Source organism: Mus musculus, chromosome 7, assembly GCF_000001635.26.
Source record: "Mus musculus strain C57BL/6J chromosome 7, GRCm38.p6 C57BL/6J".
Lineage (NCBI taxonomy): Eukaryota > Metazoa > Chordata > Mammalia > Rodentia > Muridae > Mus > Mus musculus.
Window position 1 is genome coordinate 92,127,480 of NC_000073.6, and position 13,844 is coordinate 92,141,323.

Consider the following 13,844-nt stretch of genomic DNA (forward strand, 5'->3'; position numbering starts at 1 on the left):
ATATAAAGATTGATGATTGCTCATTAATTCCATGTTACTGTGTGTCTGTCCTGTGGAAGGTTGGAGGACGGACAGGTCTTGCCTGTGGTGGCCTATGTTTTATCATTATTGGTGGACAGCATGTCCTATAAAAGAATAAATAAATCACCTTCTTTAATGTGTAACTTGGCATATTGGCTTTGTTTGTGCCTGACTTTAGATCAGAATTTGCAAGTAAATTAAACCAAGTTTTAATAAATGCATTTTGCCGTCAGCCTGTGTCACCGATGCCCGTAGGGCTGGTAAAGAAACGATGAATGATAGTAAGGGATGCGACAAAAGATGAGCACACGCTTCCTAGGTCCTGCTAAGAAGACTTTTTGCTTCTCAAATATTGATGCATTTCTTTTCTCCTTAGAGGAGTGAGTGTTTCCAAAAGTATCCATTATAAAACAGAAATGAAAACAATCATGCCCTGGTTCTGTTAGTATGAATTTCCATGCTTCCACTAGAACTTGCTACAGCCTGATTTTATTTAAGAGCTATACCCCAGTGGGATAATAGACTGTACTTCATCAAGATGCCCATTAAAGGTGTGTCTTATAAATCGCATCAATTGAGGGTAATCATGAAACCTGCAAATAACAAAAGTGTCTTTCAAAATGACAACATTCAGATTCGATTCACAGGAAGGGCCTAATTTGTCTCAGCTTTATGTCAGTTGGAAATGAGGTAGTAGCAAGGGGAAGCAATCAGTTTTACTCTCCCTTTTGTAAACTTTATGGGTAGCCAAGCCTTAAGTGAACTGTTGTTTGGAATGAAAGATTGATGCGATTTTTGGTTTGGTGGTGTAATGGAATTTAAATTGCAAAACAGCTTAAGGAAATAACTGACAATTTATTTTTAAATTAACAAGTGAATGGAAGACTATGCTGTGGGGTTTCATTAGAAAATTCTTAGCAAGCTCCCTTCATCTCTGTCAGTACTGTACCCTCTGTGATCATGCTGAGATGTTATTACGTTTCTTTTGGAGTGGTGAAGGACTAGAATTTTAGGCTGAGATGGAACCTTGGGTAAAGACCTTGCCTCACAGTCTTAAGAACTTGAACTTGAGTCCCCAGAATCTATGTAAACTCAGGCCTGGCGGTGTACCTCTGTAATTCTAGAACTCCTACAGTGAGATGGGAAATGGAGACAGGAGAAGTTCACAGGCGAGCCTTATGTATGCACTTGAAAACAAGAGATCCTGTCTCAAACAAAGCAGAGCATGAGACTTGACACCTGGGTTATCCTTACTCCATGGTGTGTGTGTGCCTGCTCTTGCACCATACATACACACACACATCACATGGGCACACCACATATGCATGCCCGTGTACACACTCACTTGGAGATAAAAATTAATAGAATAAAAAAACTAGGCTTCTAGTGAATACATTTTCAGTCACTTTCAAGTTACTTAATGGGGACGCCAATGTGTGTTCTGTTCAGCATTCCTAGATACTCAGAAAACTATGTCTTCTACTACAAGGATATTGCATGTTATTCCTCTCTAATTTTTTCCACCTTGCTGAAGAGAAATAACTTTATTATACATGATAGAAATCAGTTCCCAGTAAATAGGAGCAACATTTATGGTAATGGCCCAGCTCTAAGAATTATGAAATGGCATGGAAAGAATAAGCCTGCAGGATCCTTAACACAGAAAAATAGCATAGTGTGGAAATGTGGAAATGGAACTCCACCTTGAAAATGAGTAAGATATGTATTTTAGAAAGGAAGGAGAAAGAATATCTTGCTGAACTACAAGATTAGTGGTTCCATGCAAGCAACCATTATATCTGTGTTCTGCTCTCTATGTCTCCCTGGTACTACAATAGATATTTCTTCAAGTTCCTATGGCGAACCTAGTGAAAAGGGTATTTACAAACCTCAATCTTTGTGTTCCTACTTAAAGATAATTGGTGGTCAAAGGAAACCTTCATTTTCATTTGCTGGAGCTTTTCACTTATGTTTCAAAAATAGAAAAAGGACTATTGAAGGAATATGAGTTACAAAACAGCAACTGTTGAGTTTTTATTGCATTAGAATAGTTTTCAAATATAGCTATTGTAGTGTGTAATAAATGTCTTCTTTGGAGAGTTTTGTGCTACTAAGTAAGATTGTGTGCATACACAGTCCTGTTTACAAGGAGGGTGGTCCCTTCTGTATACATTACCCTGTCCCCAGTCTGTCTCTTTCAGTGTGAGGCTCAAAGTAGTAAGAACTAAAGCCAGTTTATTGTAATATTTTACAATCTCTTCAAATTCAATTGTGTCATATGATCACCTTACAATTTACATGTGTTATTTTAATAAGAAGAAAAATAGTAAGAACAGCAATAAGAAAACAGTGATCTTTTTTCTCTTTTTCCCATTTTACCATATATCTGATCCCTTAGGAACAACTCCATTAAGCACCATGGTAAGCTGATTCTCATTTTCAAAACAAAACCAAAAATAAAACAAAACAAAACAAAACAAAACTTTGTTTGGTTTACTTTGTGAAGTTACTACACCATTTCAAAAAAAAAAAAAAAAAAAAACAGGGTAGCACACACACACACATATTTCATACCTCATTCCTTCTCTTTCCTTGATTTTTCTAGATATTTGTCATTGCTTTCTGAATTATCTACCTATAAGACAGGTCCCTCAAGATCTTGCACACAAAGTTCATTCCCTTCATCACGGTTCTCCAGCCAACCTCTCTTGCTCAACACTACCTACCCTACCATCACCCACAGCCTTGTCCTTTGCACTGCCCCTGATTGTACAAAACTATTCTCTGCTTCTAAATTTACTCCCAGATTCCCGTTTCCACACCTTCACTTTGTGGGTTCCCTCTCTGAAACCCCATGTACTCCAATCCAGCAAACTCCTTACTACCCAAGGGATCTTCATCTCCACTCCACAGTGAGTCTGCCTTTAATCTACTTGGTCACAGGAGTTTTTACTCTGAAGTTCCCAGACATGTATTCAGATACATATGCCCCTTCCTGTGACCTGCACCATTCTCCACTCAAATTTGGAAGAGAAGGCTGCCACTTGTGGTATCTCCAATACTAATTTTCTAAACAGGAATTTGAATACACTTTTTTTGAGTTATTGGGTGAGGCTTGTCTTGAACGTATGACAAAAAAGTCCTACCCTAACCATAAAGCTGGTTGCAATTGTCAACTGTTAGAAAAGAAAATCAGTTTTCACCGGTGTTATATCACTGGATATATAAGCCACACTCCATGGCAGGCCATATGCCTAGGAGTTAATGGCCAACCCAAAAAGGACTATTTGGGATGTAGTTTTTTTTTTTTCCTCTTGGGTGTGTGATTGTGTACACCTTTTGTTGTTGTTGTATTGTCTTTTCTGCTTTCTTTTCTTTTTTTGAGAGAGAGAGGGAGACAAAGAGAGAGACAGAAGGGAAGAGAAAGAACATGAAGTTGTCTGGTTAGGTAGGTGGGAAGGCTTTGGTAGGACTTAGAGAAGGAGAAAGAAGATTCTCAAAATATATTGTATAAAATTGTTTAAAGAAAAAAGAAATATTAAATATTTCCAATGTGTTGTCTGATGAATATTAATAGTAAATACTGGAGAACTATATGCTCAGTGGATATGGAAGAATGACCTAGAACTTCAATATTAGAGAAATGTTAAAGTAAATCCCTAGACATTTCATGTTCACAATTTTTAGATAGTGTCTTTGGAACACTTTCCTAACAGCTTTAGCAATCCCCATGAGGAAATTCCCTCTGTCATGCACTCCAGAAAATCCACAGTTGTTTTATAACATAGCACAAGAAAGAGGAGTAACACTCTGGTGTTGCTTCAACTTCTAAAAGTTAACATTAATGCCACTGATAAAATTTGCAAACATTTTTGATAGCCTAATTATACATTTAAGAAAAAGCACATTACAGAGCATTCTTGTAAGATCAAAGCCAAATTTTACAATATATGTTTCCTTCACACATAATAGTGACTAAATTTAATATAAGAAAACTGACTGGTATTGAAATAATTACCTACCATTCATTTGAACAGTAAAATTATCAGCTAAAGAACAAAAAAGGAAGAAACTAGGCTCCAAGCCTTCCTCATGAAAAGACTGATACTCCCAAATGGGATAGCTCTGAGCTTTGTGGGAACACTAGAAGGGGTCAGTGGCTTGCAGGGAGAATAGATAGGAAAGACCCTTGGGAAGTCCCTGCAGCAACCAGACAGTATTTGCTTACACAAACAGTGGAGGGGGCTGATTTCCTCCACCCTTTGTTTTTCAATAGGATATTTAAATTCCTGACATTAAAAACACAGACTTATGGGGCTGGAGAGATGGCTCAGCAGTTAAGAGCACTGACTGCTCTTCCAGAGATCTTGAGTTCAATTCCCAGCACCCACATGGTGGCTCACAACCATCTGTAATGAGATCCAATACCCTCTTCTGGTGTGTCTGAAAACAGCTACAATGTACTCGTATACATACAATAAATATTTAAAACAAAAAAGACTTGTAAGTCTAATTTGTTCCTTGAAATTGAGACAGCCTAGTCATGGTATCACTTATAGATTCAGTCCATCAATATCCTTTTCTTTTTCTGGATGCTTCCATGTTCCAGGGAAATGACAAAGCAGTGAACCAAAGAAGTCTTCCTTACTACAAAATGTATCAGATAGTGATAAACAGCATAAATAAATATAAAGAAATAGTTGGAGTGATAGGGAATTATTTAGTGAGCTTTGCTGGATTATTGGAATATCTCTCTACCTGATATGGTCAAAGCCAGCAACATAGTGAAGTATTAAACCAACCTTAGCAAGCAAGAATCTGTAACCTACCAAGATGCTCAGATGACTTGTATTTATATTAATGTTTGAAATGTGGCTCTATAGTGTACTCAGGTCCATGAAACCATTGTGATTTGACACTACTGTGTTCAACTCCTCTACCCGAAGCATTGGGAGTTTATATAAAACTGTGTCATCAGGTTTTATTACTGGTGTGTCTCACCCAATGTCCTAACCCCATAATTTCGCTAGGGATGGATACAACGCAGGGGCTTTCGGAAGTCTGTGTCAGTCTACTGTGCCTATGCCTTCCCTCTAAATATGGATTATCAAGAATATTCATATGTATTTTTGCTAGATAGACAGTGAACATAGTCATGCCTATAGTATGGCCTCTACTGAAGGGAAAGAACAAAACAGGAAGGTGAGATGACATAAGAACAAGTCCCTTCCTGGCAGATAACTCTATAGACCATGCCAAAGTCAGAGTCCTTAAGGTATCACGATAAAACTTGGGTGATTTATTATTTTTAAAAAACAGAAACTTGTTTAAATAATCTTGATCATACCTCATAAGTTATAAGCTAATTCCAAAGGAATAATACATATGTCTTTTATCAAAGGGCAAAACTGACCTTACTGGGACTATCTACTGAGTAGTGGCTTCCATTGGATAGTGGCTTGAAATTAGGCTCCATACCTGAAGATTCGCAGAGATCTGTGTGCATATGCCATTTTTAAAAGGCCTATTTACAATGTGAGGTGTAATCTTTTCTTTAAATCAAAGTGTCCACTGCTTTGTGCATATGAAAAAGCAGCATTGACATGTAAAAATGTTATTCCAGGATAAATAACTGCATCATAAATTCCCAGGCAAGACTGGTGAAAGCCAGCTGCAGAGCTTGGTCAGAAATACACCAAACCATAGAAAGCTTTATTTAAGATAAGCCAAGTTCTGGACCTTAAAGGGAACATTTGTTTCCTAGTGCAGATCTTGTGCTATTTCATCTTTATGAGCCTGTCTTCTTACATGCTTTCAAATGGATAAGGTGAGTGATATATGTTCAGAAGAACCTATAGATATTAAATTCAAACTAAAATGAAAATAATAGGATCCTTGATTGCAGGTGACATAGCACCATATGCTTCATTAGCTGAAAACTTTCTCACAAACATTTTATCTTCGCTTCATATATTCTAATACATAAGAGTAAAGGAATGAACTGAAATCCTATGTAGTTTAACTCCAATCACTGAGAAGTAAAGATTCAAAGTTGTTTAACACCCTGGAGGAGTGAAGTTCAGTCAGCATGCGGGTAGAACGGTGTTTTATCTTAAAGTTGTACGGGCTCCTGAAGCAGAGCCTAGCTGAGCAGTTCTTTGAATTCACTAGAGTGGCTGACAGTGGCCTGTTCTTAAACATAATCCAGGAAAAGCCTTATAAGCTAAGAACTTAAAGGGGTCAGAAAGTTCTCAGGGTAGGTGAGAGCTTTCTCATTTTACTATTCTGTCTAGCTTGTAACTGCTATTGTCGTTGTTTGTATGTTATGGTTAATATTAGCAACTATTTTAATGTAAAATGCTTGTTAGACTGGAAATACTGATGGCTACATATCTCAAATATATTATGAGTTCCTCTTCTCGATTATGACTCATTCCTGCACCATAATTCATCCATCTAGCCATCTATACATTAAATCATCCCTCAATGTGCTCTATTATGTCTAGTATAATACATTTTTAAATATGTTACATTAACTTTGGCTTTATTGAGGAACAGAATATTATAATTTTAGTGAACTATTTGGAAGAAAATTTTACATGACACTAGACTTTGTATTGCTTAGCAATGTACTTCTCTTTAACCATCTCTCTCTCTGTCTCTGTCTCTGTCTCTCTCTCTCTCTATCTCTCTCTCTCTCTCTCTCTCTCTCTCTCTCTCTCCTCACTCCCCCAATATACATACATACAATAACAGGTAACACACCAGCATCTAAAAACTCTCCCAACCTACTTATTCATTCAATGTGTCCTTTTACTGAAGTCTTCGTTGTTTTTTCCTTCAACTCTAACCTCATTTGCCATGAAGCAAAACAGGATATGACTATACAGAGTGTGAGATTTGTGGGAGATTCTCTGCAGATACCTTGATGATTAATGATGCTGAGTCTGTCTTACTATGCCAAAAAGCCACTTTGGACCTAGAACAATTCAGCCAAAATAGAAGCAGGCATCGCTTTCTGACTCGGAAGTTTCCACTGACCTCACTGTCTATTCTTGGAATGTTAAATATCAAACACATCAAAATGACTAAAATCTTCTGTTGTTTTTACTAATTGGAGGGAGGGGAAATTCCCTTGTCATCTACTAACATAAATTACTCAATACTAGAAGGAGTCAAATAATCTATTTGCTGAGAACACGCTGACAACCAAGGCCCTTAGATCCACACCTACCATTTGCAAGATTTAAATAAAGGCAAGGAAATAAAGGATTTTTAAAAGCATTCCTTATTATACTACTGTTACAAAAAGAAAATAATTTTTACAAGTGAATGCTTCAATTTTAATGCAGAAGTTCATGTTTCAGGAGACAATAGAGAAGAGGAGTACAAACCCAGATGGGTTTAAAATACCTATTAAATCAAGTCCATTTCCTTGCTGCTCAGTAGAGTTGACCAAAACATCTGATTGGATAGCCTCTTACTTAATCTAGTTTGCAAATTTAACCTCAAGTAATGAGCATGTGTTTCTCCAGCCCATGCTCAGGATCACACCACTTTTCTGAACATTGATTCCCCTGTGGTTAAATATTGATTTTTTTTTTAAAGGAGTTGGTAGGGAAGTTAGGATTCAGTAAGATGTAGTCTGCTGGCCTGGAAATAACTACGGCAAGGTTTTCTTTAAGAGTCTTGAGCAAATGTTCTATGAAATTTAACTTATAATTAAGTGTGTTATCAAAGAAAAATAAAAATTATAGTAAGTTGATAATTCTTAAGTGTCCTCTTTTTATTTCATACATTTTAAAGATGGAAAAAATAAAAATGGAGAAATTCTGCTTTCACTTACTCACAGAAAGGGATATATATATATATATATATATATATATATATATATATATATATGCATGCTGTTCTGTGTTCAATAGAATTTGAACTTTTTATGTTTTAAAATTAATTCAAATAGGAGTGCCTGTTTCTTTTATGATGTTTTAAATTAACAATTTATTGCTCATGGCTCTTAGTTTTTAGGCCTTTTGTATCCAAAAGCTTATAAGCCTCATAAATCAATAATTTTTGAGCTCTAAAATAAATGTACTGAGGCTAAGATGAGGTGATATGAGAAAAATCTATTTCAGGAAATCATGTATACAGAATACTGAAATATTGGAGGTATTGTGAATACTCACAACTATAAATAGCAGCAGCATTAAGATAGCAAAGCAAAGCCTAGGGAAGATAAAGTGTTCATCTTTAATATGCTTCACAGAGTGCTAATCCAAACAGGATTACTGACAGACTCGTTGATTCAGCTGGCCAAGTCTGTCAAAAGCAAGGCTATCCAAACTACGTTAGCTCAAGATGGTTTTCTTAAGCCCCTCTCTGTTTGCTGAGCTACATTATTTCCCCTACTAGGAATAACTTTTTTATTAATAGAGAGTTGCTTACATACTGGGAACATTAAGTAGAAGCAGAGCAAAACTTACTCATTCAATCTTCTTTCAGCTGAGAGTCATTAAATACTTCCAATAAGTGGGAGGCAGCCCTGGATATCAGAGGTAGAACAGACATGGCCACTGCCCTGATGAGCCTACAGTCAGTCAAATGAGACCGCACTGATGAGGGACAGAAGCTGCTGTGCATGCTGTAAAAACAGAAGAGAACTTGGATACTGACTCAAGTGTATGCAAAACCAGACCAAATGGAATTCCATGACTGAGATTGGAAGATCAAGAAGACAAGCTCTAATACTCTCTCTGATCTCCAGAGTGAATAGGAATTAACTTGTCAACGTACAGCAGAATAAGTGACATGGAAGAATGTTCTAGGAGGCAAGTCCCTATGGGAGAGTGGGGTCTGCAGCATGGAGAGACTGAAAGCAAGGCAGAGAAAACTGGAGAAACACAGTATGTAAGACAGATGAGAGTGTAGAGTGCATCACACAAGATGTAAAGTAAATGATTGATAGGCTATTGAAATGTTTTAAACCTCAGAGTGGTGCAATCAGTTTTGCTCCTCAAAAAGATGTCTCTGGCAACTGAATGGAGAATGGTTCAGCAAGCACTTTATGGGTCATAGAACCACCAATCTTTGGAATATTAACTCCCCCAAGATATCTATCTCTCCCTCTCCCTCTCCCTCTCCCTCTCCCTCTCCCTCTCCCTCTCCCTCTCCCTCTCCCTCTCCCTCTCCCTCTCCCTCTCCCTCTCCCTCTCCCTCTCCCTCTCCCTCTCCCTCTCTCTCTCCCTCTCTCTCTCTCCCCCCCTCTCTCTGTCCTTCCTCCCCTCCACCCCCTCTCTCTCCCCACACACCCCTAATATCTAAACTCTTGGGCTTGCAAAATGGCTGAGTAGGTAAAGGTAATTGCTACCAACCCTTGAACGTGAGTTTGATCCCTGGAAGCCACGACATTAGAAGGAGAAAGCAAACTTCTGCAAGCTGCCCTGTGACCTCTATCCCTATGCTATGGTACACTCACACCCATATACATACAAGTACAGACAGATACACACACAACAAAGAAATGTAATAATAATAATGCAATTCCTATTGTACTGGGACAGTGTTTTAGATGATGGTTGGCCACATGTCATTGAAAATGAAAACGATAGAAATCTCACCATTCCAAATAAGAAATAATGTTTGCTAGACCAAAGATGTAGAAAAACAGGAAGAAATTAGATAGATTCAAGAGGATAATAGATAATAAAAGCATTAGATTCAGAGATTGGCTTAATAAAGATACATAAATTCAATTGGCCTCAGGAAACACACCTGTAATTCCCCACACTTGGAAGGTGCATGTAGGAGGATAAGGACTTGAAGGCTTGCCTGAGCTACATGAAGTTGCATTTCATGTGAAATGAATAAATAAAGTGAAAACTTTTGAGGACTGGGAGTCTTGAGTTTGAAGTTTGGTTCTGGGAAAAGTTATGCAAACTGGCATAAAGACAGGTAGAAAACTCTCCAGTTACTAGCTGGGAAGCCTATGGTTAGTGACAGCCTTTCTGTATGTAGAAATATTACCTTCCAATGTTTGCTGGCAGAATTGGTGCAAATGGTCATAGACTGTTTGGAAGGTGGTAGACTATTCCTACCAGTGTGAGTTCCTTCCTTGTGGCATGTACGTGTACATTGCGGGCTGCACCATGCTCAGATCTGAACTTGGTTATCTATAACTCTTCATCATTGATCTTTGGAGTTAGGAGTGTTGTGTTAAGAGCTCTCTGGTCTAGCATGTGCAATCTCAGGGGTCTGATTCTCAGCACCACAATGAAAATGTTGATCTTTAATATTAACAAAGTGTTGCTTGGAACTGAAGAGGTACCTTATCAGTCAGGAGCACTGGCTGTTCTTGCAGAGGACCAGAATTCCCTTCCCAACGCCTGCATGGTGACTCACAACTGTCTCTAGCTCCAGTTCTAGGGGATCTATGACCGTCTTCTGGCCTCTGATGGTACCATGTATGGACAAAGTGCACATGCTGACATGCATGCAAAACACACACACACATAAAATAAAAATGATTTTAAAAAATAGTTGCTCCATTAGCACTGATTATATGCTTCCATGAGTGAGTCTGATGTTGGGACAGACTGAGGTAATTCAAGACAAAGCACTCTTAGTTTTGTTGTGGTTTCTGAAAGAAACAAAAATAGTGCTGAAAAAATGGCTTATCCAAATGAACCCAAAAATTGGCCTCAAAATTTTTTATATATGGACTACACTAAGTAAAACATAAAATATTAACCAGAACAAAAATAAGATTTTTCTAAAACAAATTAATATTATAAATATTTAATTTTTCTTTTAATGTGACTATGCTAGTACCCAACGCACTATAAATTACCAAGCGTACAAGGATCCCAAAAGAAACCTCCATTTAATTGTTCTTCATTAATTGCTATGGCTTTCTAGAAAAAAAAAAATGGAACATTTAATATCCTTTAAAGAGGCCACTGGGATCCAAAGGGATATGAAACAAGGTTAACATCACCCCTTGAAAACATGGACAGGAGTTAATTTGTTTCACTCAATAAATATCTTCACATGATGGTACTTATGATAATCCCTTATTATGTGACAGTCTTCTCTTTTTTTTTCTTTTTTTTCTTATAATTAATTAATTCTCATTTACATTTCCAATGCTATCCAAAAAGTCCCCCCTACCCTTCCCCCTACCCCCCTACCCACCCACTCCCACTTTTTGGCCCTGGCGTTCCCCTGTACTGGGGCATATAAAGTTTGCAAGTCCAATGGGCCTCTCTTTCCAGTGATGGCCGACTAGGCCATCTTTTGATACATATGCAGCTAGAGTCAAGAGCTCCGGGGTACTGGTCAGTTCATAATGTTGTTCCACCTATAGGGTTGCAGATCCCTTTAGCTCCTTGGGTATTTTTCTCTAGCTCCTCCATTGGGGGCCCTGTGATCCATCCAATAGCTGACTGTGAGCATCTACTTCTGTGTTTGCTAGGCCCTGGTGTAGTCTCACTAGAGACAGCTATATCAGGGTCCTATCAGCACAATCTTGCTAGTGTATGCAATAGCGTCAGCATTTGGAGGCTGATTATGGGATGGATCTCTGGATATGGCAGTCCGATGAGAATGAAGATTTTCAACTTAAAGGGCCAGCAAATCTCTTCGACAGTCTTCTCTTAATTCTTCTTGTTCAAGGTCACTAAGAAATAACCTCATCAAATGACTGGCTTTTGAGTAGTATAGGCCGTTATACTTCTTTTGATATGATTCGTTACCTATGCCTATCTTTTAAATAATTCAATTTCTTAAAATAAGTAATATGCATGGTGGGGATGCATCCAATAAGCAAAAAGAGAGCAGCAGTTTTAGTGGCAACTCCTCATTGTCAGGCAGTTAATACCAAGTGCAAGAAAGACAAAGGGCCCTTCACAGGAAACATGCTTATCTTTGGATTGGTCCCAGGTAGAAAGTCAACAATGTTTTTTCTCTTAAACTCGAACATCATGAAAAGAGGTTGGACTGTGTGTACAGGCTGAATCTATTCCTTAAAATAAAGATAAAAATAAACGAGAAATAGCTGGACCCCAAAAGGATCCCCACATGTTCTGCTCTACATGACCATCAATAGTCCACATGTCAATGCACTATTTGAAGTGTTCAAACACAATGTCATATGAATATGTAGCACTAATAATTATTATCATTATGGAGTGACTTGTATATCTAAATCTTGGTATGTCTTATGCCAGTGATTCTCAACCTTCCTAATGCTATGACCCTTTAAAACAGTTATTCATGTTGTAGTGATCCCAACCATAAAATTATTTTGTTGCTACTTCATAACTGAAATTTTGTTAACTGTTATAAATCATAATCTGATATGCAGGATATCTGATATGGGACCCACAGGTTGAGAACTACTATCTTATGCCATTTAATCCTCATAAGACATTAATAGACGTAGTTATGTCCTTATTCCTCAAATGAAGGAATAAAAAGCTGGAAAAAATGATAATTAGTTGGCCAAGGTGAAATTTCCACAGTGGCTAGCTTGGCTCTCAGGCCCATTGACAACACCACATCACCCAGCAGGAACATTAAGGTTTTAACCACCTCCCTCCATGTCCTCACCCAGCCGCCTCTTTATTAGGAAGGTGTAAAAAGCTGTAGTCTTACACCTAATGGAAGTGAGGTGCTTGGATTTGACACTTCCTTTGAAAGCCTATTAAACTTGTATCTGTGTAGCTTAAGCTCTGTCTATCTGCACTGTGCTGCTGAGCCTGCTCCAGAACTCCCCTTGACTCCAAGAAAGCATTTCAAATTTGGCAAGATGTTGTGTAATAAAATACACACCAAGTGTCTGGGCAATTGAAGGAAAAAGGGCAGTGATTAGGGTTTCAAACTGGATATAAAAAGAATTCAGATTACCACCGAAGTACGGATTTCTGAATGTCATCCGTTCTAAATGGAACAGTGATTAGAGAGAGAGAGAGAAAAAAAACCGTCATCCGAAAAGGTCATGAAAAGACAAAAACAGTAGCAATTTTGAATTTCAGTTAAATGGCTGAAATCTGGGGCATCGCAAATGGAAATTCTCTCCAGTGTTCTCACCCTGATACAGAGGCCTCTGCTGTGAGAGCAAAATGCATGCGATTCCCCAGTGCTGTGTCGACTTGATAATTAGTGATTTCTTCTTGAACAAAGTCATGCCTAATGTGTATGAGGAAATGAAAAGTCTGTCTCAAGGCAATAGCAAAACAAAGAGATGGTAAAAGAAAAAAATTATATGTATATCAGAAAAATGAGACAGATAAGGCTTATTGTCAGTAAATATATATTATCCCTAGCAACCATGAGAGACTATGAATATAATGGGCTTCCTTAATAAGTGGGTTTTTTTTGGGGGGGTTACATGTAAGAAGAGACAAAAGAATATTTGAAAATGCAGCCATAGTGTAAGGCAATGTTTCTCCATCCTTCCAGAAGCACAGCCTCCTCAAAGTGATTTGACTTTTATAACCTTCAGATTTATCATCTCTAGAAAGAGGTCAATAATACACTAAGATGATAAAGCTAATACTAACAAGTACCTTATATATGACATACATTACTTTATAGATTCTAATATTCTCATCCTTGTAAGTTCTAAATAAACTATGGAATGAGAGTTATGACAATCCCCACTTTTTTTATTAAAAAATGATTCCCGATAGCTGAGTTTGCCCTTGAGCTTCTGATCCACTTGCCTCTGCCTCCTGCGTGCTGGAATTTAAGAGTAAGTCCCATGCCAAATTTATGCAATGTGCAGGATACTGTGTATGCTAGACAGGCACTCTCCTGCTGAGCTG

General features: G+C 37.9%; 1 protein-coding gene across 23 annotated transcripts in view; it reads left to right on the top strand.

Annotated features, from left to right (window-relative positions):
- Positions 1-13,844, top strand: part of Dlg2 (discs large MAGUK scaffold protein 2) — a 1,973,059-nt gene that overhangs the window by 1,651,292 nt on the left and 307,923 nt on the right. The gene's annotated exons all lie outside the window — the stretch shown is intronic.